This window comes from Marmota marmota, unplaced genomic scaffold (assembly GCF_001458135.2).
Source record: "Marmota marmota marmota unplaced genomic scaffold, marMar, whole genome shotgun sequence".
NCBI classification, from domain to species: domain Eukaryota; kingdom Metazoa; phylum Chordata; class Mammalia; order Rodentia; family Sciuridae; genus Marmota; species Marmota marmota.
In genome coordinates, this window is record NW_025999949.1 from 22,625,219 (window position 1) to 22,649,432 (window position 24,214).

The following is a 24,214-nucleotide window of genomic DNA, read 5'->3' on the forward strand; positions in this document are numbered from 1 at the left end:
ACCCTCTAGGGACCGGGCTCTGCACACCTTCAAGAAGCTCCCTAGGTGATTCTGAGGTACGCACCCACGCTTGAGAACCTCTGCTCCAGACAGCAAATTAAAAGGCTTCTTATTTGCAAGCATCAATACTCCCCTCCCCACCCTCAGCCTTCCTAAACCTGACGGCACTCTGCAGTAAGACAAAGCAGGTAGAGGTTTAGGACAACAACCCCAGAGCCCAGGGACTGAGGGATGGGCCACGAGTCATTTCTGACCCACTGTTTCCTATAGGTAGCCAAGGAGCACTGCTCTCCAGTAGCCAGGACCCCACGCCACCCGCACTTCCCTCAGGGCAGCTGAGCCTGGACTCTACAAAAACAAGCAGCCTGCCTTACCCTGCACCCTGGGGCCTGCAGAGAGAAAAAGGAACGCCACAGCACGGCAGAAACGCCCTCTTGGGACTTAGCCTGCTGAGGAATAGGCCTCCTAAACCTTATTTGGTGAGAAAGTCCACAGCCTCAGGTGCCCTGTACTCCAGGAGGCTGCCCATGGAGGCTGGCAACCATCTCCAAGAAGCCAAGGACACCCATCGCCTAGAGCGGGGGAAAGTCCCCATATCCTAGGCTTACTAACTCCCCCCAGTCCCCTCTTCCTGGGGCCAAAGCCTCCGAAGCCAGCTAAGGTGGGGCTACTTAGGAGTGGGCCAGTTAGGAGGCCCAGCCTCACCTGTACACCAGCCCAGAACCACCCACCTGAGCCACCCAGGCCCCACCCAGGTCAAGGTGATGATCTCCGTTTCTCCCACACTCCTTATGCAGCAGATCCTATGGATGCTCTTCCCTTCCCGACTTCCTTACAGAGACCAGTGCCCGCAATGCCACCCCTCCTGAGTCCCTGAGGGTGCCTCTCAAGGCTCTGCTGGGCTTTTCCCAGGAGTGGTTCCATGACTGAGAACCACAGATCTGAGTCCAACCTGTCATCATGGGGCAACCAAGTCAATGGCTCTAATTAAAGTCTCTCGAGACACAGGCGTGGCCATCTGCTTCCAGCCATCCCTGTCTAGATAAAGCCTCCTCTGTCACCACAAGTGCCAGAGGCTGGGTTCTCCAAGGGACTTCCCGCTGGCCTTTAATTTGGTAGCACCCAGGCATTCTAGTCCGAACCCAACCATTTAAGGTTACAAAACTTCTCTCTAATCGTTGGGAGTGTGTAGATCAGAGTTCAGGGGCTCACAAGATTAGAGGCCATACTCCAAAATTGAGCCCTTTGTTTTCCTTGAGGTTACAAAAAGGCGTGTGACCTTGGGGGTGTCTTGTAGCTAAAAGCACACACATTCACAACCCCTACCATGGAATTACAGGCAACAAGAGCTCTCTGGTCAGGAGGCCGGTCTAGTCTGCAATCTGCAAACGCAGACTTGAAGTCATTAGTCACCCAGCCCTGCGGTGGGGAAGGGGGGGGCTCCTTCCTCAGGCAAACACCACCATCAGCCTGTCCTCAGTGATTGCCACGCCCTGTTCACACCACCCGAGAAGCAGACCACTCTGCTTCCCTGACTCTGAGACCAGCTCTAGGATCCATTCTATAGTCAATCCTTCATCTCCCCACATTTTAACATCTCTAAAAGGATGTCTTAGTTTACAGGATTTTTTTTCTTCGGGCTACATAAAATAAAGGTGCAGCTTCATTGACAGTTCTTGGATTTGAGGAAGTACTTTTATTCCCATCCAGCCGACGCAGACACTGATGAGGAAGGTAAATAGCTCACCCAACACACGTGGTTGAACCTGGTCATCTGTTTGGGTGATTAGCCCTGAAATTATTTGGACGCGCTGCCTCCAACATCATCAACAATAATTAGACCTGTGCTAAGACATTTCTGTCTCTGGGATTCTTTAAAGATTTCTTTGCTTAATTCAATCATCTGCAGTGGCTAATTCTATTTTTCCTCTCAATTTATTCCATGAACATTGCCTTCTTCCCTTTTTCCATCTCTAATCTTTGGTTCATAAACATAATACCATGCCGGCCCACTCAATCTCACCTTTGGGCTCCTGCCTGCTTTGCCTCCATCCCCTTCCTCCAGCACTGCCAGGAAGCCTTCGGGGATTTCCTTCTGGCTGCTACTTCTTCCTCAATCTCCCTCACCCCAGCGCCCCCCCCGTAGGGTCCTGGCTTGGCCAGGATGATCTTAGAAAGCCTAGCAATGAAAAGCCTAGACCTAGAGACAGCCTGGAGATGAAGTCCCACTCCACCACTGATGCGCCTTTTGATTTAGAGCATGGTTATTTATCTCTGTGTGCCTCAGGTCCTTCACCTGTAAAATATTAGAACCTATTTCACAGAGCTGCTTAAGAATTCAGAGATAACACATATAATGTGCTCATTAGCACCTAGTGTATGATAAATGCTCAATAAATGTCAGCTATCATTACACTAAAACAACCTGTTTATCTGTACACATTTCCCATTAAACTTGGGCACTGGACCATATTCTCTAGCATATAATCAGGGCCAGACTCTGTGGCTCGCTCACAAGAACTTTTTTAAAAAGCCATGGAATGAATGAATAAATGAATGCACGACTGCATGAATCACACATGCATCAGGCTTTGGAACACAGGACAAGGCAGTCACGCCAATCATCAACCCTAAGGCAAATGCTAAATAGAGGAGCTAGTAAGGTGCTGAGCCAGCGCCAAACAAGGAATATTTGTTTAATTGTCAGGAAAGTATACTGAAAAAAAATATTAATGGAAACGGAACAAAAACAAAGGAATAAAGACATAAGGAAATGGAAAAGAGGCTCAAGTGCAAGGCCTTCCTGGGAATGGTCTAGCATGGACAGGATGGTGTAGCAGGGACAGGATGGTCTAGCATGGACAGGCTAATCTAGCATGGACAGGCTGGTCTAGCATGGACAGGCTGGCCTAGCATGGACAGGCTGGTGTAACATGGACAGGATGGTGTAGCAGGGACAGGATGGTCTAACATGGACAGGATGGTCTAACATGGACAGGCTGGTCTAGCAAGGACAGGATGATCTAGCATGGACAGGATGATCTAGCATGGACAGGATGGTGTAGCATGGACAGGATGGTGTAGTACAGACAGGGTGGTCAAGCACGGACAGGATGGTGTAGCAGGGACAGGATGATGTAGCAGGGTGGTGTAGCAGGGACAGGGTGGTGTAGCACGGGTGTCAGGTAGAGCTCCTAAATGGGATCCATAACCCCCTGGAATGTGAATGCGGAGTTGGGCAAGTGCACACCTACCACGGAGGAAGTTCACAGCTTTCCTTCTGTCCTCAAGAGGCCTGAGTTCTAAAATGCTGAAGGGCCTCGGTGACAGTGTTGGCCAGGGGATAGGGAAGCAGATGGAGAAGGAAGGGGTCATCAAAGCAGAGCCAGCCCAGGGGACAGAGAGCTAGAACGTCACTAGGCAGGGGATGAACTTTCTCATATGACAACAGGGGTGTCGCGGAGGGTTTCCCAATAAGACATGAGGTGATAGATTTGAACTGCAGGAAAGAAATCCATCGTCATTATGGAGGCTGACCAGGAGAAGGGCATGGAGTCCAGGAGGAGAGATGAAGATGGCTGTGGAAAGACCACAAACCACGGCTCCTGTTCCAGAATCAAGGAAAAGCTCAAAGAACTCAAGACAGAAGTTCTATAAAAAGAAAGAAAAAAATTTAAGGAGTAGGCAGGAACTCGGGCAGAGGGTAGAGACGGTGAAGGTAACACCTTCATTTCCTCCTCTCCTAGAATCCCACCTGACCTGGTGAGTTGGGAGTAAGGGCACAGGCTCCCTGGGGACAAGAGGTACCAGAGCCAGGGATGTGTGGCTTCTGGCACTCTCTCAGGACAACCATTGAAAAATGTCAATAAGAAAAAGAAAATGAAAACTCCTATAAAGAAGACCCAGAAGGAACAGTCAGAGGCAGGAGGCAAACCAGGACCCATGAGGCCCGAAACTAAAGGGAGACCATCAGGAGGGGAGGTCAGCAGAGTCAGATGCTGCCGGGGACCACCAGAGGCAGCAGCATTGGTGAGACTTCTAGCACAACAAAGTTGTGAGCCCCATTAGTTGGGACCCTTAATTTAACCTCTGACTGATCTCGGGTAAGGCCTTAGTTTATTTAGAAATTGCATTTTTGTAGGTAATACCCACAAACACAATAGACACAACCAGGCCTCTTGAGTTGTGGTGGGGTAAGAAGAATGCAAAAAAAAAAAAAAAAAGACAAAAATCCTGGGTTCAAACCTCAGCTCTTTGGGGGCCTTGGGGTGCTATTTAATGGGTACAGAGTACAGTCTGAGGTGATGAAAACTTCTGGAGATGGATGGTGGTGATAGCTGCACAACCGTGAGAATGTGTTTAATTCCACGTACCTGTCCACTCACAAATGGTTAAAATGGCAAATTTCATGTTATGTGTATTTTAGCACAATAAAAAAGTAACAGTGACCCTGTGAGGTAGGCTCTATTATTGTTTCAGTCAAGTGAGAGCCTTCAAAATTTCCATATTTAGCAAGGTCACACAGCTGCTAAACTCCAGGCTGAGATTCAAAGTCTCCAAGGCTTTTACCCCCTGCTGGGCTCTAAAACCAAGATGGCGGCAGGACTGGGCAGCATCAGAGGTACCACAGGGCAACCTGCCACATGTGTTCCCACCAAGCCACTGAGGGGGCTGGAGGAAGGCAGTGTTTCTCTCCATTTCTATTTTCCCACAGGCACAGGAGGTTCCACGTGCCCCAGCTTGTCAGGATTATTTTATTCCAGCCCTGAATTCACAAATGTCTTCATGGAGAATGCTGCTGTGGACAGGAGATGCTGCCAGACCCACTCAATACCAAACACAGAGCAGGGCTTCCACATTTCAGCTCAAAGCTAGAGCAGGACTTCACCGCGGCTCACTGACATTCTCTGCTATCCCTTCCATGCCCCCTGTGGGTCGATGTCTCCTGTCCCCAAGGCTGGGGCCAGCTAAAGCCTTCCCAGCAGCCATTCTGTTTCAGGATGGCAAAGAGACCTACAAGGTCAACCTCACGGGCATCCTGACGCTTCTCAACAGCACGCCACCCTTGGTGATGAGAGGGGAGAAATCAATACCTCCTAGTGTGACCAGAAAACAAAACGGAGAGGCTCAAGCAGGAATGCTGAAGGGAAGATCTGTGTGTCTGGCAACCCGTCAAAACCGGCTGCCATTCTCAAAATAACCCTGTGCCTAGAATTCAGAGCCTGCAGAGCCTCTGTTCTTAGCTGTTCCGACAGGATCTCACCTGACACCAGCCAAATCCACAAACGTCGTCCATCACAGTTGACTCGTTTTGCTCCTGCAAAATGACAGAAACACCCTTTGGTGCGTGTGGTCCCTTTCCCACATACCAGTATGCCCTCGGTGATGCTGGAAACTTTTGGTTCAGACAGACATTTTGACTGCATGTGGCTGTGGCATCCTTGGTGCCAAATGAGTCCACTGCCACTGGATCTCCTTTTGTTCTACTTGAAATGCTGGGCAAAAAACAGACCTCTGTAAACAGCAGCAGCAAACTAAGACCCCCTGCACCCCCCACATACCAAAAGTGCAATCCTTGGGAGATCATGATTGCATGGTACAATTAGAGAAGTTTTCATCCCCACAGCTTTGGGTTCTATTTTCTCTATAAATACTTACTCATTTTCTAATTAAACAAACAATTAGTAGAAAGCACAGCCCTGAGAAACTGCGTAGGTGTCATCCTCTCACTACACTGAGATATTGTGACAAATGACGCTAACCAAGGGCAAATAAAATGGGTATAGCTCCTAATGTTTGCAGGAACTGAGATGACCACACAGCCCAACATGTTCAAGAGAGCTCACTAGAACCTGAAATGTATGTTCTTAACGCAGACGTCCCAAATGGAAAAGCAATTTGTTTTGGTAAAAGACCAGATTTCTTAGACCAAGACAAAAAATATAAAATAAAAACGAGCTGACTAGGGTATATGATCAAGGTAGTTTTGTTTACAGAATACAACAGCAGTGCCAGAAATGAGTCCAAGACAATGAGCTACGTGGTTCGGGTTGTTTTTCACTAATGTTCAGGATCTTTGTCCACACATGCTCAGAGGCACGAAGCAAAGCCACAAGTCTCCTAGCTCATATGCTAAAATCTCCTGGTTCCTTGGACTAAACAAAGCTGGGGTTCACCCCTTTGGGTTTGGAACTGGTAAGAGGAAACAGATCACCGTAACACTCGAGTCTCCCAGCACAATATAAAGGCAGATGGTCCCAGCGTCTTGCTCCTGATCTGCTAATACTATCCAAATCTCTGCAAAAGGATGTGTCTGCAGGCACAGGCTATTTTTAATTCATTGACTGAAATTCATGTTCATTCATTCATTCATTCACTCAATACTTACTGAGCGCCAGTTCCTCTGGAGACAAGTACATAAAAGCAAAGGCCTACTCTCACGAGCCTGCACACCAGGAGGAAGGAAACCACACAAGAAGTCAAGGAAACAAAATGCCACTAAACAGGGCAGAGGCTGGACACAGTGGGCATACCTGTGATCCCAGCAAGGGCAGGAGGACTGCAGGTTCAGCCACATAGTGAGGCTCTAGGCAAATAAGCAAGATACCATTTCAAAACAAAAAGGGCTGGGGACAGACCTCAGGGGTAAAGGGCCCCTGGGTTCAACCCTCGGCAACAAATACAAAAACGAAAGCACAGAGCAGACGAGGAAGGGAATGCAGGGTGCAGAGGGAGGAGGCTGGGGCTTCTGCTGGTGGTAGAGAAGGCCCTTCCAAAGTGGCAGGTGAGCTGGAACCACACAAAGGTGTCTGGGAAGAGCATTCCTGGCAGAGAACAGCAAGTCGGTGATTCTGGGGTGGAAAGCCATCTGGCCAGTGGAGACAAATACAACAAACAAGGGACAGTGGGTGGCACAGATAGTAGAGCAAGGCAGGGGACAGCCCACGCAGGCTTGCAGGCTACGGCTAGGGACTTCTGACTTTCCTCTGCCTTCACGGGAGTCTCAGCAGTCAACAAGAAGCTGTGGGGGAAGGGTGCGGGGATTAAACCAAGGGTGCTCTTTCATCCCCCCCAACTCCCCCGACCCTTTTTGAGACAGAGTCTCATTAAGTTGCCTTAAATTTATGATCTTCCTGCCTCAGCCTCCCAAGTTGCTGGGATGGGTGGAGGCTGCGCTGTGGTTTTCAGGGAACTGAGGCAGCCACGGTCATGCTTTTTCTTTGGAGAGGTCAACTGGAATATGGGCTTTGTGATCATCTCCAGGAGCACGAATTAACTAAGGATGCCCTTTTTGCAGCACATGTGAGATATCAAGACAGATCCAGTCAACAAGGAGCACAGAGATGGTATGAACACATCAATATGGTTTGGGCCCACTTAAAAATACAAAGAAAGGGCCGGGAGCAGCGGCACACGCCTGTGATTCCAGCTGCTCAGGAGGCCAAGACAGGAGGATCAAGAGTTCAAAGCCAGTCTTAGCAATCTAGTGAGGCACTTAGCAACTTGGAAAGACCCTGTCTCTAAATAAAATATTTTTTTTTAAAGGCCTGGGGATGTGGCTCAGTGGTTAAATGCCCCTGGGTTCAACCCCCGGTACCATTAAAAAAAAAAAAAAGAAAGAAAGAAGGGCATATGGAGGTAGGAGGCCTTTAATTTACAGTCAGGACAGAGCACAAACTGACTTCTGCTGACCTCTGCTTCCTTTCTTTCCTCTTTAGTTAATCTGTGCACTTGGCTCTGGGCCAAGCAAGTGGGAATTTCCCTCCAGGCCACCCCCAGCTTGGATGAAGGTCCCGTGCGTTCTATGCTGGTCTGGCGTCAGGAAGGGGAGCTGCTTTCAAGTGGCACTAAAATACATAATGACAGCACAGGAGGACAACAGAAGGAAAGCCACCTGAAATTAAAGGGCTGGAGACCACACACTCTCACGGTGGACATTCATCTCGAAGAAAATCACTGTAAGGAGAGCCGCACAGGCAGCAGAGCTGGTCACAAGCACACGTGACCCAGATGTGGACACAGGGCCATGACTGCAGAGTCCCACGTCAGCATCCCCAGGGCTGTACGAGAGGGCTGCGCTCAGCCATTCCCCCATGCTATTTCAAGCACTGTGACTTCATTCTTGTTTGCTGGGAGCAGCAGATGGGCCACATCAGTTCATGTTACTACAGAAAGGAAAGGAGCCTGATTGTACCCCCACGTTCCTCCTGCCTCCAGGTGGGGATCCTGAAGCTGGACCTGTGGGGGATGAGCAGAGGAAAGCACTCACTCTCTTTTCTTTCCTTCTTTTTCTTAAAGTGAGTATTTCACAAACATGGTCACATTCCATGGAACCGACTGCAAGACCTACCTGGAAAATGTCACAAGGGGAGCTACTGATGAAGCCACCAAGTGCTTCCAGCTTTATCACTGTTGCCCAATGAGGTCCCTTCATCTGGGGACACCAGGGGCTCTTCCGCAGAGGGGAGGAGGTCAAGCAAGCATCCACATTGGTAGCAGCACGGGGGATCCCCGCTACACCCACTGAGAGAGAGCCTTGGAGGGCACAGGACTTTCCATGGGCCTTTCCAAGAAACCGTGCAAACCAATGGCTGGAGAGGCAGCCAGATGCTAAATATTAATAATATATTAATAAATGAATATTAATTTATAAATAAATATCAATACTATATCATGAAACATCTCCCAGGCACTGGACAATCTTACTAAAAATTCCCAACCATCCTATGAGGTAAGTCTTCTTATCATTCTTACTTTTCTATTTCAAAAGAAAGAAAACCAGGGGCTGGGGTTGTGACTCAGTGGTAGAGTGCTTGCATGGCACATGTGAGGCACTGGGTTCAGCACCACATAAAAAAATAAATAAAGAAAAATAGAGTTATTAAAAAAAAAAAAAAAGAAAGAAAGAAAACCAGCTCAGAGACATGGGGCAGTAACCAGGCTGAAACTGCACCAAGGGCGAGATACAGAGGAACCAGCCCTGAGCTGCAGGGCGGTGCTGTCAAGGAGCTCTGCCCTCAGGCCACCCAGCACATCTGCCTCCAGGGCCCCTGCCAGCCAGCACCGTGTGGGAGAAAGCACTGAAGGCCCAGGAGCCAGTCCTACAGCTGCTTTCTGAGGACCTGGCCTTGAGCGAGGCCAACCCTCCTGCACACCTGTGTAAAGGCATGCTGGACTCTGCCTCCCTCCAGGGATGGAGACAAAGGGCATCGAGGGCTGACCAGTCCTGGAGGTGCAGCAGCAGGGCTCTGATGCAGGGTGTGTCCATGTGTGATTTTTTTAAGGGAAGTGAAATCAACTCAACATAAAATGAGTCATTTTAAAGTGAACAGTTCATTAAGGATACTCATAATGCTATGCAATGACCACTTTCTGAACGGTTTCAAAGAATTTTCATTGCCCGTACATAATCCCCTAAACCCATTTAGCAAGAGTTCCCCCTCCTTCCTCCCTCCAGCTCCCAGAAACCATGGATCTGCTCTCTACCTCTATGGATTTGCCTCTGAATGCTTCACATAAATGGGATCAGACAAGACCGTCTGTGTCTGAGTTTAAGATGCATATGGTTTTGAGGTTCACTTAAGCCGCAGCACCTATCAGACTTCCATTCCTGTTTATGATTGAAAATATTACATTACCTGCATTCACAATTTGTTTATTCACTCATCCAGTATGAATGGTTGGGTCATTTCCACCTCTTGGCTGTGACAAACTGTACGGCTACAAAGGTTCACGCAGCAGGTGAAATCTTTCAAAGTATTTTTTCACCTAGGCCCTCTAGATGATATTTGGGGTATGCTGCCTTCCTTGTTAATTATCACACTCTAAACCCCCTTCTTTAAATAAGGAAAAATGGCAAAGAATTTCTAAGTGTCTACACAAAGAATTTGTGAAGAAAGGAATGAAAAGGTGATTATCTAAGATTTGATTTTTTTTAAAAAAATTACTCAGGGGTTGGGATTGTGGCTCAGCAGTACAGCACTCGCCTAGCTTACCTAGCATGTGCAAGGTGCTGGGTTCGATCCTCAGCGCCACATAAAAATAAATAAATAAAAAATAGAGATATTATGCCCAACTACAACTAAAAAAATATTTTAAGAAAATTACTCATGACTAAGAATGCATAATGGGACATTCCCAACACTGGACATTATTCCTAACTCGAATAGGAACCATAAAGGTTGTATTAAAGATCCAGGTGTCTTTAAAATGTAAAGACACTGCAGGAACGTGGAGAGGAAAATGACTCAGGAGAGGATGAGAGCAAAGCTCATCTCTGGCTCAGTCCTCTGCTGCTGTCCAAGTCGGTGACCTCATAACGCAGACAGCACTTTGCACAGAACCATTTTTATCAAGTCAATATTTCACTATCGTCCAGGGACATTCAGTTCAAAACCTCATGTGGGCAGACATGGGCATGTGGCCACCTGGCAGCCCTTCCGCTGTAGTTCTAAACGTCTGGTGAATGGAAGGACAATATACCCAAACTCAGGCATCTCAATGGAAAGGCTGATACTGTCATCGCTGAGATCACCGTAGTCTGGCTTCCAAGAGCACTCCTCGCCAAGACGGAGACATCCATCTCCCCCTGGGCATCAAGAGGATCAAGTCGTCAAGAAAAAGGCCACAGTTCCTTCAAATTCTGTTTTCATCTAAGGTTTGGGCTTCAGATTCAATATAAGGTGAGTCCAATCACAGAAGGCTTGTCAAAGGGCAAGACACGATCTGATCCTAGGCAACAGGCCTGGGTCCCCAGCCCTGTGCATCAGGCAGTCCAGGAACAAAACACAACACTGGTTAAAAGACACCGGGCAGCGCTCTGGGTCCCATCCGGTACTCTTTCCAGTACTCTCCATGGCATACATAAGAAAGTCAGTGAGGGGAGCACTCTCACACTGTGCTCCGAGGGGAGGCAAGACAAAAAACAGACTATTCAAAACTGTAAAGGTGATAGCCAGGCGCAGTGGCATATGCGTGTAATCCCAGAGGCTGGGGAGGCTGAGGCAGGAGGATCTCAAGTTCAAAGCCAGCCTCAGCAACTTAGCGAGGCCCTAACCAATTTTGCAAGACCCTGTCTCAAAATTTAAAAATAAAAAGGGGATGTGGCTCAGTGGCTGAGCATCCCTGGGCTCAATCCCCAGTACCAAAAAGAAGTAAAGTCGGGCTGGGGTTGCGGCTCAGTGGTAGAGTGCTCGCCTGGAACATGTGAAGCACTGGGTTTGATCCTCCACACCACATAAAAATGAATAAATAAAATAAAGGTTTTGTGTCCATCTACAACTAAAAAAAAAAAAAAATCAAATGTAAAGGTGCTCAGGCGGATCAGAAAGGGAAGGGGCCATGGGCCAAAGGGTTCTGCCCAGCATAATGCAGCCTTCCTTCCTCATCAAAGACCACTGACTCTGCCCTTCCACCTTCTCCAATCAAGACTCGATTCAGGAGCACACAAATCAAGAAGGAAGAAAAACTTTCTTAAAAGGTAAATTTATTCTGCACATTCAAGTTTTACCAAAGGCAGGGAAAAGGCAAGAGAAACACATATTCTCCACCTCTACTTCCACCTTACCCCTCCTTCCAAAGTATGTCATTTCAGATGAAATCAGGAAAAATTTTCCAGAAAAGGTCACTCTCCACAGCACTAAGTAGCCACAGATAAAACCCTAACAAATGGGCTCACTGGCCCCCACAGTTTTATGGATACACTCTTAACTTTGAATTTCACATCATTCTTACATATCACAAAACATTCCTGTTATCATTTTTTCCCAACTATTTGGAAGCTTGCCTTATGGGCTGGCAGCAGATGGAGATGGCCCACAGGCAGTGTTTGCCTAAACCTGCTTTAAATTCCCGATGCTAACTTCTTAGGATACAGTGTTTGTGGGTTTTTTTCTTTATTTATGGTGCAGGGAGCGTTAGAGGTTTGCATTAAAAAAAAACAAAAACAAAAAAAAAAACAAAACAGAACCAGGCAAGGGCAACGTTACAACAGTGTATTTCAGAAGGAAAGCACCTAACTCTGTCACAAGAATCCCAAGACTTTTAAAGACTCCTTTAGTCACCTCTTGGCAGAAGACCGAGTTTTAAAAGTGCCAGCTTACTGCTGAAAGTTCAATGTTTCATCCCCTTCCCTTTGAGAAAGAAATAAAAGAATAATTTTCTGTACCTTCTGAATCTAATCAGCAGGTACTCGTTTGCATTGGCCAAGATGCCAGATATAAAGGACATCGAATAAATATCTTCCCCCTAAGGGTTTTGATTTCGAAAGCTTTCAGAGCCATGACAGCTTCATGTGGAGGTGAGAGATTGAGGCTGATCCTCTCAAACCAGGATCGCAGCTGATCACCCCGTGACCCATGAGTGCCTTCTGGAGAGGACTTAACCTAGCGGCTTGTGTACATGCTATGGCAGGAATTCAGCATGGCCTCGAAGGAACAACCCCAGACTTCAAAATCCTGGTTCTGCCATTTTAGCTCTACAACCCCCAGGGAAAACTCATTAACCTCTCCAAGTCCCCTATCCTACAAGAACAGACCTAAGAACATCTTTCTCAAGTAACCTAAAGGTTCCATGAGCCCCTACACTACACTGGGATCCAGAAACGGTGACATGAACAAGGTGGAACTCACAGACCAACTCGTTGGTTTTGTTTCGTTTTTTCCATTAAAAATATACACACATGACTAACGACTCCTTAAGCTACAGAGCCCCTAGCCTCCTTTACATTCTCTACTCCTAACTTCACTTTGACCAATTGTCCAATTTGACCAAGGTCCAATTTCCACAGAAATGGTCATTTTCTCCTAGAAGTTACAGGTACAAAGGTACACACATTACACTTCATTCCGGACAGTCACCCCCGCCGGGCCCAGATCCTCACCTGACCTGCTTCAGGAGTCCACTCGAGAACTTGCTGGAAGCGTGTTGGCTGAACCAGAGAACCACCTGCCATTTTTGGTCACAGTGGAAAACCTGCACATGGCAGAGAAACCTGCAATATCACTTGCCTCGTAACCTCCCCATCTGGGCTCAAAGGGAACTTCAGAGAACGTCAATACGAGAGTTCCAGTTTATGGGAATCTCAAAGTTTCCCACACATTTGTAAAAGATCCAGGGGAAGCTTGGAAAGCTGCCTAATCCTGGCAGAAGAAAACTCACACAACACTCTGTGCAGAACTTAACTGGGACTAAATCAGTCACTGGGTGGATGAGATGGCTCTCACATACCCGATAGTTTGGAATTTAGTTAAAAATCTCCCTTAACAATTGCCAAGACATTGTTCAAACGTAGTCTTTATTGCCTTCTCCAGAATGTTTCTTTATTTTAAAATAGTAAGGTAACCAAAACAGTAAATCAGGTTCCCTTGATCATTATTTATATATTAAGCCGTTGGAAACATGCTGAGAAGGCTAAGGCTCACACTGGAGTTTCAGTTTTCAATATAAGATGCGAGAGGCAGAACAGTCCCAAAGGATGAGATTTCTCGACGGCAACTCTGTCCCTGGATAAGACCAGTGCGTCTTAACACAGGATGGGGCACCTCCGTGGCGGGCTCAGCAACTGGGCATGAAGAGTCGGGAAGTTTGGGCAGATAGGGGCATCATTCACCTGTGCAGGTTTCTCACTCCCTCCAAAGGCCAAAACCTCCAGGGGCTACTGCAAGTGGCTGCTGCTTCTGCTTGTGACTTACAAGGAAGTTCTTGCAGCTGACAGGCAACGAAGGGTGTGCTGGGAGCGGGTGTCACTCCAAGTAGAGGTGGAGAGGATCACGGGGAAAAGGCCATTTTTATATCACCATTCAGCTTCTAGAATGCACCTTGACATTTCTATTGTACTAATGGTAAGTAATAAACCTATTATGGTAGCAGTATATTATGATAATACTGCTACTAATTCAGGTCCTGGAAAGAATACCCAGGTCCTGTCCACCATGGACTCTCAGCAGAGAAACTCAACAACTCACTGTGTGGGGCAGAGAGCCTTCGCCGGCACTAGGAGTGCTCCTACAGGTCTGGGTGGCAACACAGCAAGGCCTGGGGAGACCTGACGCTCGCCCTGTGGTCTTGCAGCCACCGCTGCTGCACACTTACCGCCCTGGTCCCCACGCACAGCGGAGGAAGGTGGAGCAAGGCCACCGAGATCCTCCTGGCCAGAGGGACTGGCTAGTTTCCTTAGAGCACAGGAAGGGAGGACTTTGATCACAGTTAAACAAACTAATAATGTGTTCAAGGCCACCCACGGCTCGAGTGGCACAGCCCAGAGTGGGAAAGCTTCCCTGCACAGGGGAGACCCGGGTCCTGGTGTCAGAACAAGAAGGAGAGGTATGGAGGTCAGTGTCCTTCTAGCTAAAAGGGGGGCGGTAAGCATTTGAAACTTCACCCTGTGGGGTCCCAAACGACAGGGGGATACTGTGACAGTCTTTAAAAGAAGCAAATGCTGAGCTTGGGTAGGGAATCTTCCGCTCCCTAGCAGGGAGAGAAAGGGAGCCCTGGGCCACGACCCGCCGGTGCTGGAGGAGGAGCTCCCTTGGCCCCTCACACTCCTGGTGCTCGCTGTCCTGTTTTAGGTAAGGCTTTTTAACTGTCCCATGAAAATGTGCACACCCTGGACCCACTTCCAATTATGTCAACGATGGAGACCATCTGACCTGTTTAGTCTGAACCAACGCAGCACCTCTGAACGGCTCTGTGTAAAGATGGGCCAACACAGTCCACTCCAGGCACGCAGCACGGAATCAGCACGGTCCCAAGAGCTGGCGATGCCATTCCTTCACTCTAATAACAGGTGGCAGTCGCAGTAGAGCAACTTACCCTCTCCCGTTTTACACTAAAACCATTTTTGTGGTTGTTTTTAAACAGAGCAGGCTGGAGAGGCTGTTTATCGACATGTGTGCCCGTCACCATCTCCAGCAGCCTCCTGGGCTGTGCCCAGCCCTACTTGCTGAACAGCAGCTCCCAAGGGCAGCAGCAGCAAGGCAGCTAGAGTCCAGAATGACCCCGTCACCCAACAAGCAGGTGACCCCTCTGCAGGTGAGACCACAGTAGGGAGGGCAGGAGGCAGGAGGAGAGGCCTATCCCAGGAGAGTGCCCTGTGGAGTCCAGCCTCATAGAGCAGAAAGGTTCTGAGGCTAGACTCATTCCTACAGAGTGAGGAGAGAGCAGAGCCTGGACAGGCCAGCTGGACTCCCTGAGGCAGAAGGAAGGTAGAGTCAGGAAGGGGAGGCCATGCCACTAGAGGAGGCTGGAGTCAGGCAGGGGAGGCCATGTCCCTGGGAGAGTGCAGAGGCCAAAGGCTGGCTGCCTGGCCAATTGAAGGCCAGCTCAGGACAGTCCACTGAAAGAGCAGCTGCTACTTTAAAGGGGGAGAACAAGGCAGTAGGGGTGGGGGGCGACCCAGGAGGGACATTTCCCTTAAGGCAGACACACAGGTGCACAGAGAGGCGTTAACCAGACAGTGTAATGTGAAATAGCATTTCAAGCCAGATCACACCCCTAACCACATTCCTCAAGAAAACAAAAACAAAAGGGCTTTGAAACAGGGATATCTGTTTTCTGGACACTGACAAATGGTCATCCTGGCACTCCCTTTCCCAGCCTACGGCCCTTCAGACCAACTTGGAAGTCCTAATGTTTTCTGTGGTGGTGAACTGACACACAGAACAGTCTGGCCCCTGTGATTTCCATGTGATTTAAGTCTGATGTTTAGCATTACAGCATCTTCATTTAAAGTAAGCCAAAAAAAAAAAAAAAAGTTTCTTACACATAAATGCATTTGGTTAAAAAGGAAGGTCCACAATTCATATAAAAATTAAATTAAAAGAAGAAAAGGAAATGGTGAACCTGAAACCTTTGTTCATGGAATTATGCAGAATAAAGGCCTTCCAAAGCCTCCAGCGCCATCAAACACCTGCCCACCCCTCACACACACATAAAGGTTGAGCATCCCTAATCCAAAAAATCCAAAATCCAAAATGCTACAAAATCTGAAACTTTTTAAGTGCTGACATGACGCTGCTAATGGAAAATTCCACACTGTAAAACTGTTTCATGAACAAAGTTATGTTTTTCTTTTCTTTTTTTAATTCTTTCTTTTTGGATATACATGACAATGAACAAAATTATTTAAAATATTATATGAAATTACCTTTGGGCTGTGTATAAGGCAGACATATATAATGTTTCCGCTTGGGTCTCTGCCCTGAGATATCTTGTTACGTGTATTCAAATATTCTAAAACCTTAAAGAATCCTAAATCTAAAACATTTCTGGTTCCAAGCATTTCAAAAACAGATTACTCAACCTGTATATATATGAACATAAACCCACACACACACAAAAAAAAAATCAGGCCTTGGGCTCTAGACTTAGCAGGAATTCCCAAGAGGGCTGGCTCTAGGCATGTTGGAAAGGAATGCTACACCGCAGGTCCATCTCCAGCCTAGCAAATCCTGCCAGAGGCGGCACAGGTAGTTCAGGCAGATAGAGATGACAACGTGGCCTTACCAACAAGATGGAACCGACTGCTGTGTTCACTGGCAGCAAATCCCACAGGGCACAGGGGTGGGGAAGCCCGAAGCTATCTCACCGAGACAGCACACTCAGGACTCAGTGGGGAGTGGTGGGGAAGAGCCTCACATCTCTGGAATCCAAGCCCAGCGCTTCCACCTCTGGTGGCAGTTACTGGAGCTGGTGCATGCACTCCTGTGACACACTAAAGAGCCAGTGACCACCCTCAGGTAGGGCTTAGCGCACCATGGCTACTGACATCACTCCCAACCCCATCACCAACCCAAGAGTGAGCCTCACTGCCTCAGAGTGAAAGGCGACCCAGGCCTCGGGGTTCTCCAAAGCTGATCTTCTGAACAAACAGAACCATGCATGTGACAAGAGCAAAGCATGATCATCTGATCTGCATGGAGGCAAAACTCAGGGCCCTCAAATGCATCTCAAGGGTAGAAACAGTCAGAGAGGAGCAAAAATCTTTCATTATTTTTTTTCTCTGAACAAAATGCAAATGACTTTGCATTCTCTTCAGCATCTTATTTTTTAGTGTCTGATACCACAGCCATTAAAAACCATCCCCAAAATGTCTTTGTTGAGCTTCAGAATGAGACAGCTGGGTTACTGGCATGAGGAAATGTTCAATCTTGTCATTTTTCAAAAGGAATTCATATTCATAATTAATGACGCTTTTGTCTCTGCCAGAAGGAAAAGCAAAAGGCTCAACTATGCTTAAGTAAATTCTACCCAAGCCAACTGCAATACAATTTTATAAATTATAGAGCAAAAGAGAAGAACAAGATCTTGAGAGTTGGAAGGACAAAGAGAAGGATTCGCATGAAGGTGGCCATGTTGCAAGAAGAATCTGCATTAGAAACATTAATCTATAAAAGGATGGAGAGATCTTTCTTTCCCACTAAAGAAAGAGTCATCAAAACTTCAATATGTTAAGAAAGTGCATGTATTGGACTGTCACTGCATGTATCTGAAAGATTTGATAACTCTTTGTTCCCAAATGACCAGAAAGATGGCACCAGGTACAGACCAGTTCCACCATTATCGTCCCAAAATATCAATTAAATATAACGAAGAGGTGAACAGATGAACTACAGACTTAGCTTTCGTTTTGTAGGTATTTCTATGGAGCTATCAGTAGAGAAGCAGAAAACCCTTAAACAAACACTAAAGAAACATTTCAAAGGGCTGGGGCTGTAGCTCAGAGGCACAGCGCTTGCCTAGCATGTGTGAGGCACTGGGCTCAACCCTCAGCACCACATAAAAATAAGCAAATAAATAAAATAAGGGTATTATGTCCATCTACAATTAAAAATATATAGGTACTTTTTTTAACTTTGAATAATGTTATTTTTAAAAAGAAACATTTCAAAGAAATTTCCTTAAAGATAACTTTTGCCATTACATCAAAAACCAATAAGTATTTAAAGCAAAAACTCATTACATTCACTCAACGAAGTTCTATCCAGCAACTACTATGTTAGGGGATGAGGGTACAACACTGAACAAAACACAGACCAGGAACTGAGAAAGGGCGAGACCCAGAATAATTGCTTCAGGGGTGTGGGTTTTGGGGGAGGTTTGTTCTTTGTGGTAAAAAAGCCCTACTGTAAAACCTCCCATTTTCACCACTTTTCAGTGTACAATTCAGTGGTGCCAAACACCTTCGCACTGTTGTGTTACTGTCACCACCACCCATCTCCAGAACCTTCTCGTCACCTTGTGCACGGGTTTGCATCAGGGATGATGAAAATGCTCACAGGGTGGTGTCACACAATACCACGAATGTACAAATGCCACCAGACTGTTCACTGTAAAGGGGCTCATTTTATGTCATGCTGAATTTTACATTATATTAAAAAAAAAAAAAGAAGAAGAAGAAAGAGAAACCGTGCCAGGCATGAAGACATGCTCAATACAGAGTCTTGAAGCAGCTCCTGGGCTGGTGAGAGAGCAGACGGGCAGAGCAGAGAGGCTGGAGAAGCCCCTTGGAGAGGCAGGTTCCTGGAGGATGGAGGGCCCCAGGCCGACTTAGAGGGGCAGAGTTTGCAGCGGGGAGAGAGGGGAGCTCTGTGAGTGGGGAAGGGGAGACATTCAACACGCCCGGGAGATGACCAAATCCAAGATGCTTTCAAGTCACCTTTATAATGCCCCAAATCTAATCTACAAGCTAATAATAAATACGATCACACACTGTTAGGATATGTAAATATTAACAATTATGAGTGAAAAAATAAACTGTAACGATCATAAACAAATAATAATAAAGGCCACAAAATAAGTCAAGGGAACTTAAAAAAATGTCAAAATACATCTTTGGTACAAGAGAACTGGACCCAGATCAATGGCAGAAGTAGGAGACTGTCAGGTGGAGGAGCCGGCCAAGCAGGGGCATGGGAGATGGGGACTGAGTGCAGGAGTCTGTAGGTGACCTGAGGCGCTGTGGTCTGACCTGAACAGAACCCACCAGTCAAGGCGCAGCTGTTGGGGATATACAGCTCATGAAGCTCTCACTTCAACCACCCTATCATGGCCGACTGGACTGTCATCTCCTAAACAAGAAGCTGGGCTGTGTTGACTGTACTGACCGACCCAAGGCCACCCAGTGAGGGCAGAGTGGGCCAGAGCAGCCTCCAGGCCAGGCCCAGCCCAGTGGCTCTGAGCCCCAAGTGGTCTGTCACACCCCATCACACCCGCTCAGATCTCCTTTATCTTAATGTTCTGGGCATGAGAGTGATACATATTTACACACTAAAAAGTGACAGTCTGATTAAATTTAAAAAAAAAAAAAAGGTTGTTTTTAGTGAAATGTGGATTCCTTGTGGAGTTTGATACAAAACATGGCAGGGCGGTGGTTTCTCAAGACAATGCCTCAACTTTCGGATTTCTAAAATCATAACTTAGCTATGAATAATTTAAGACCTCGTTTAAGTGAAGGAAGCTCTCCACACTCACCTCAAAAAAAAAAAAAAAAAACACAGCCTCACTTCCAGTCCATTACCTAATAAAAACACCTGAGAGGTCTAGTTTGGCAGTTCTCAACCAGAGGCGGGCGTGCCCCCGGGGGGACATTGGGCAATGACCTCGATGACTGTGAGAAGGCTGAATCCAGGACGCTGTTCAACACCTAACAAGGCACAGGACAGCCCCCCACAAGAGGTGATCTGGCCCAAGGCCACAGTGGTGAGGTTGAGAAACCCTGGTTAAGTTCCCAGATGGATCCAGCTGACAGCTGAAGTACAAGACTCAAGAGGACCTGTATGCACTCCAGGCTCTGCCTGGGGCTGCATGGTTGTAAGATGTTTTAACCAAGTCACCTCAAGTCACCAAGCCAGTTTTCTCCTTTGCAAACAGGTTCCTTGGTCTTTCTGGACTGAGATAAAGCAGCTGACTGGCTGGCCCAGAGACTCCCAGGCAAAGGGCCCACAGTAAATAAATGTTCAAGCTGAGCCCCAACCACCTGTGGCTGCAAAGGCTCTGAGGCACAGCCCTAAACAAATTCATTTGGAAAACAAAGGCCAAAGCAACAGGCCCCATCTAAACATTTTCCTAGCCTGATCTCATTAAACAGAAACCTGACATCTGCAGTGAGAACTTGGGGCTTCCTGTCACTGTAAGTCCACCTGTAGCCAGTGGCCAGCAGGATCACCACCACTGGGATGGGAGGTCAGGGGGTATTCAGCTCATCATTTCCTCCAGCTCTGGCAGGAACAGGGCACCCTGCACTTGGGTGTGAGATGTATTATCCAAATGGAGTACCACTCTCACCATCAGCATCCGCCTTGACTCCAGCAATCACGAGCAGAAATGGCAACTCTCCGGGAGAAGCAGGGCAAGTGATCCCAGGCTCTGGGATTTGGTTCTCCAGGTAGTTCTGGAAGAGGGAGCTCAGGAAGGAGAGGCTGGCTGGCACATGCAGAGAGCTGAAGGTCTTTTGTCTGGCACCAAGCCCTTCTGACAAACCAGTGGGACCCAAGTCGAGTCGGTGCCTGGGCCAGCCTCACGTACCCACCATTCTCAAAGAGAAGCTCTAAGTCAGCAGCACAGGGAGGGGATGTCCACAACCGACTCAACAATTCTTTTGTATTTTATCAGACACCTCTGGCCATCTTTGGGAAACTGTGCACTGCCCCACTTCTGCCAATCATATTAAAAGGGTGCATGTTAAGTCTCTTTCTGCCTTCACAGAATCAGTATTTTTTCATCTTCTTTGTAATCAATCAGCTTCTGCTCCTTCCCCTATTTTAAAGGCAGGAAGAAGCAGCACTGTATTGAACTGTAAAATGTGCTCAAATGGGGCTGGTTATGAGTTTCCATGGTAACCGGGGTCCCTGGGCCCTGGCACACAGCAGGAAACGCTGCAGATTTCCACAGCATTATCTTTTACTAGAAAGGAGTTTCATGGCAATTGTAAACATTTGGGAATGAAACTGTGTGTGGGGTGTGGGTGTGTGTGTGTGTGTGTGTGTGTGTGTGTGTTGTCATCTACTCAGGCAATGTAGATGAACAGAAGCCGATGTTATTCTTACAGTTCATAAGCTTATGTCAAATATAACAAATGATTAAAACACAAGCAAAAATAGCAATCCCCACCCCAAAGTGCTAAAAGAAAATGAAAATATCTTCCATTGACAAAGGAAAGACCAGACAGAAAGTAGAAAACTGCTTTGGAAAAAACAGATGACCAAAGAGCCCATACAAACAACAAGCAAATGAGAATGTTTGCAGATAATGATCCACTGAGAGCACAAAGCAGACATGATTTTTTTCGTAGCCGTTATCATTCCCTACCTGAACACCGTCATCATGAAGCCAAGAAGGCAAGGTGACTAGTGGGGCAGGTAAGGGAAACCCTGAGACAGAAGCCCACTAGAGTCCCCTTCTCCCCTCAAGAGCTAGTGGCCCAGGGCAAGTGACTTCCCTCTCTGAGACTCAGTTTCCCCTATAAAAATGAAAAGATTGTACAAGGTAGCAGGAAAGCAAAACACCTGTACTTTCTTAAAAAATGAAAGACCGAAGCATTATTTAAGAGAGAGAGAGAAAACAGGTAATTCTCACTGTAAGCTATCTAAAAGTAGTATACAACAACTAAATTTCTAAAAAAAGCATGAGAATTCAATGCCAGATTCTTGATGATGGAAGACTTTCTGAATATTGTTGATCTGTTCCCTGAGGAATTTCCCCGTAACAATTCTCTGACAGCACAGGACAGGTGCGCAGGTAAAGTGAAAATTTCAATGCTAAGGAGCTTTCACATTTGTACATGTGCTCTGGGCTGGGACTTCAGAGAAGCAGAGAAGGCAGAAGAGCACCATCTGGAAAAATGCTGGTCTGACATCTTCAAGTGTCTTCAGGCTCACATTTACATTCCAGAAAGTTATTTTTATCGGAGATGGGCAGGGCAACCGAAACCAAGTTCATGGCTTATGGTAAATGGTTTTTCACAAGAAAGTATTACCAAAAAAAATAAAAAATAAAAAATTACTTGCTTCACCTGCATGAACTAAAATCATAGCATTCTTTCATGAATGTTAATTGACATTTTATCAAAAATGGCTTTAATGGGTGTGTGAGGCAGTGGGATGGGGTGGGGCATTGGTAACCTACGGAGAAAACAAAGTAAAGGACTCAGGTGGAAATTGGGAGGCAGAATGGGGACAACCAAGGAGGGTCAGCCAGCCCTGTGTGCTGGAAGGTTGAACTGCTGAGTTAACGGCTTCATTATGTAAACTGCCTAGTGACACAAACAACCAGCTGTACTCGGTCACCCATTAGGACACGCTTCCTCTCTCAGCTAGGACCTTCCCCCACCACTGCCACTGCTACCCCACCTCCCTGTCACTATCCAGTATTGATTATGGCTGCCAAGGTCAGACCGAGAGGCACACATCATAGCTCACACATTGCCTGGGAACACACATTCAAGCAACAGAGGGAGACACCAGGAACGGACCAAGAGCAAATGCTTCTCTGGGTGGGCAGTAGGGCAGCCCCCCAAGGGTGGCCATGTGCCAGGGGTGTGGCGTTCTGACACCCCATGCCACCCTGCTGCAGGATTTCAGGATTCTGGCTGTGCTTTTCTAATAGGGAGACCTGGGTTAGCTCCTTTCTGGCTAAGGCAGATGACCCCCCTTTCAAGTGTCGTTTCAGGACAGGCCACACAGGCAGGGGCTCTGGTTAACCACAAGTAACAGCCATCTCTGGCAACTGCGGGTGCCCAACCAAGGATCAGTGATCTGCACCACCTGTACAGCCACACCAGGGGCTTTGTCAGGCATCAATTTTGTATCCAGGAAAGATCACCGGGATGAGGAAGAGGGGTCTCACCTTATCACCATAAATGCTTAGTTATGATTCCCAATCTCCCAGAAGACATGTGCTTACCCATCTAAATAATCAAATGCACAATCCACTGCCTCCTAACTCCCTCAGTCAAAAAAAAGGTGGCAAAGGGGGAGCAGCACACACCTGTAATCCCAATGGCTCGGGAGGTTGAGACAGGAGGATCAAGTTCAAAGCCAGCCTCAGTAAAAGCAAGGTGCTAAGCAACTCAGTGAGACCCTGTCTCTAAATAAAATACAAAAAAGGGCAAGGGATGTGGCTCAGGGGTCAAGTGCTCCTAATTCAATCCCCAGTACCAAAAAAGGGAAAAAAAAGTGGGGGGACAAGGAAATGGAGATTTGGGGTGTTTTTTTGTTTGTTTGTTTTTGTTTTTGCAGTGCTGGGGATTGAACACAGGCCTTGCACATGCTAGACAAGTGCTCTACCACTGAGCTACACCTCCAGCTCAAGATTTACTTTTTCTTAATCTATTAAGTAAAATATCCATAAACACACGGAATTCCTTTGTTACTGCTAGTCCTTATCTATAGTGTGATTTGTAAGAATGTTAAAATACATGTGCCACTCTCCTGTCCCACATTCCATACCAAGTCTGAATTTCCTAGAAGCACATGACAAAAATGAGAAGTTCCAAACATGGCCAACAATAAGACAAACTTTACATATGTGGGCTGTTCTTAAAACGTTGTTTTATCCTAAGCAGAACATGGATGACTTGATCTATTGTGCTACTGAGTTAAAATGGCTCAACACACATCAGAGCAGAAGAGCAATCAAAATAACAGAACTGAAAAGCAGAATGCACATTCATAAGCCCATTTAAAATGGCATGTCACCCCTAAGCCAAAGACAGCGCTAAAATTTCCATACAGAAGGGCTTAGGGGCCCAGGAATTTTCTTGAAGCTGTATTAACATAATAATGGCCATGTTTATTCAGCTGTATGTTATATCATACTACATTACATATCAATAGTTTCTGCAGGATTTTTCATTCATACTTCATATAAGATGGAGGCTAGGCCGGACACGGTGGCACACTCCTGTAATCCCAAGAGCTCAAGAGGCTGAGGAAGGAGGATTGTGAGTTCAAAGCCAGCCTCAGCAATGGTGAGGTGCTAAGCAACTCAGTGAGACCCTGTCTTGAAATAAAATACGAAAAAGGGCTGGTAATGTGGCTCAGTGGTCAAATGCCCCTGAGCTCAATCCTTAGTACCCCCCCCCCAAAAAAAAATAAAAGCTAGAACAGGGATTCATTTAAAAACATACACATACCTACACGTCACACAAAAAGTTAGGATGGATTGAGGTGCCTACAGTAGTTAATGAGGTTCCAGTAAGTCAGCCCCAAGGTTTGGT

At 46.9% G+C, this 24,214-nt stretch overlaps 1 protein-coding gene and 2 long non-coding RNA genes across 16 annotated transcripts in view; 1 reads left to right on the forward strand and 2 right to left on the reverse strand.

The window, feature by feature from the left end:
- Positions 1-24,214, reverse strand: part of Mtss1 (MTSS I-BAR domain containing 1) — a 154,757-nt gene that overhangs the window by 93,403 nt on the left and 37,140 nt on the right. For 2 of the 14 annotated variants that reach the window (XM_048802099.1, XM_048802098.1), the window contains exon 1: positions 12,881-12,903. The exons of the other annotated variants lie outside the window; for them this stretch is intronic. The gene's annotated coding sequence lies outside the window, so the exon portion shown is untranslated. Of the gene's footprint in view, positions 1-12,880; positions 12,904-24,214 lie in introns of those variants that run through there. 14 annotated transcript variants of the gene reach the window in all.
- Positions 809-23,071, reverse strand: LOC125616538. The gene is made up of 3 exons (XR_007347185.1): positions 17,600-23,071; positions 10,723-10,731; positions 809-819 (listed from the first exon to the last, which is right to left on the reverse strand). It is a non-coding gene; the product is annotated as an uncharacterized LOC125616538 (long non-coding RNA).
- LOC125616539 lies at positions 7,678-8,679 on the forward strand. Its single transcript, XR_007347186.1, has 2 exons — positions 7,678-8,217; positions 8,299-8,679. It is a non-coding gene; the product is annotated as an uncharacterized LOC125616539 (long non-coding RNA).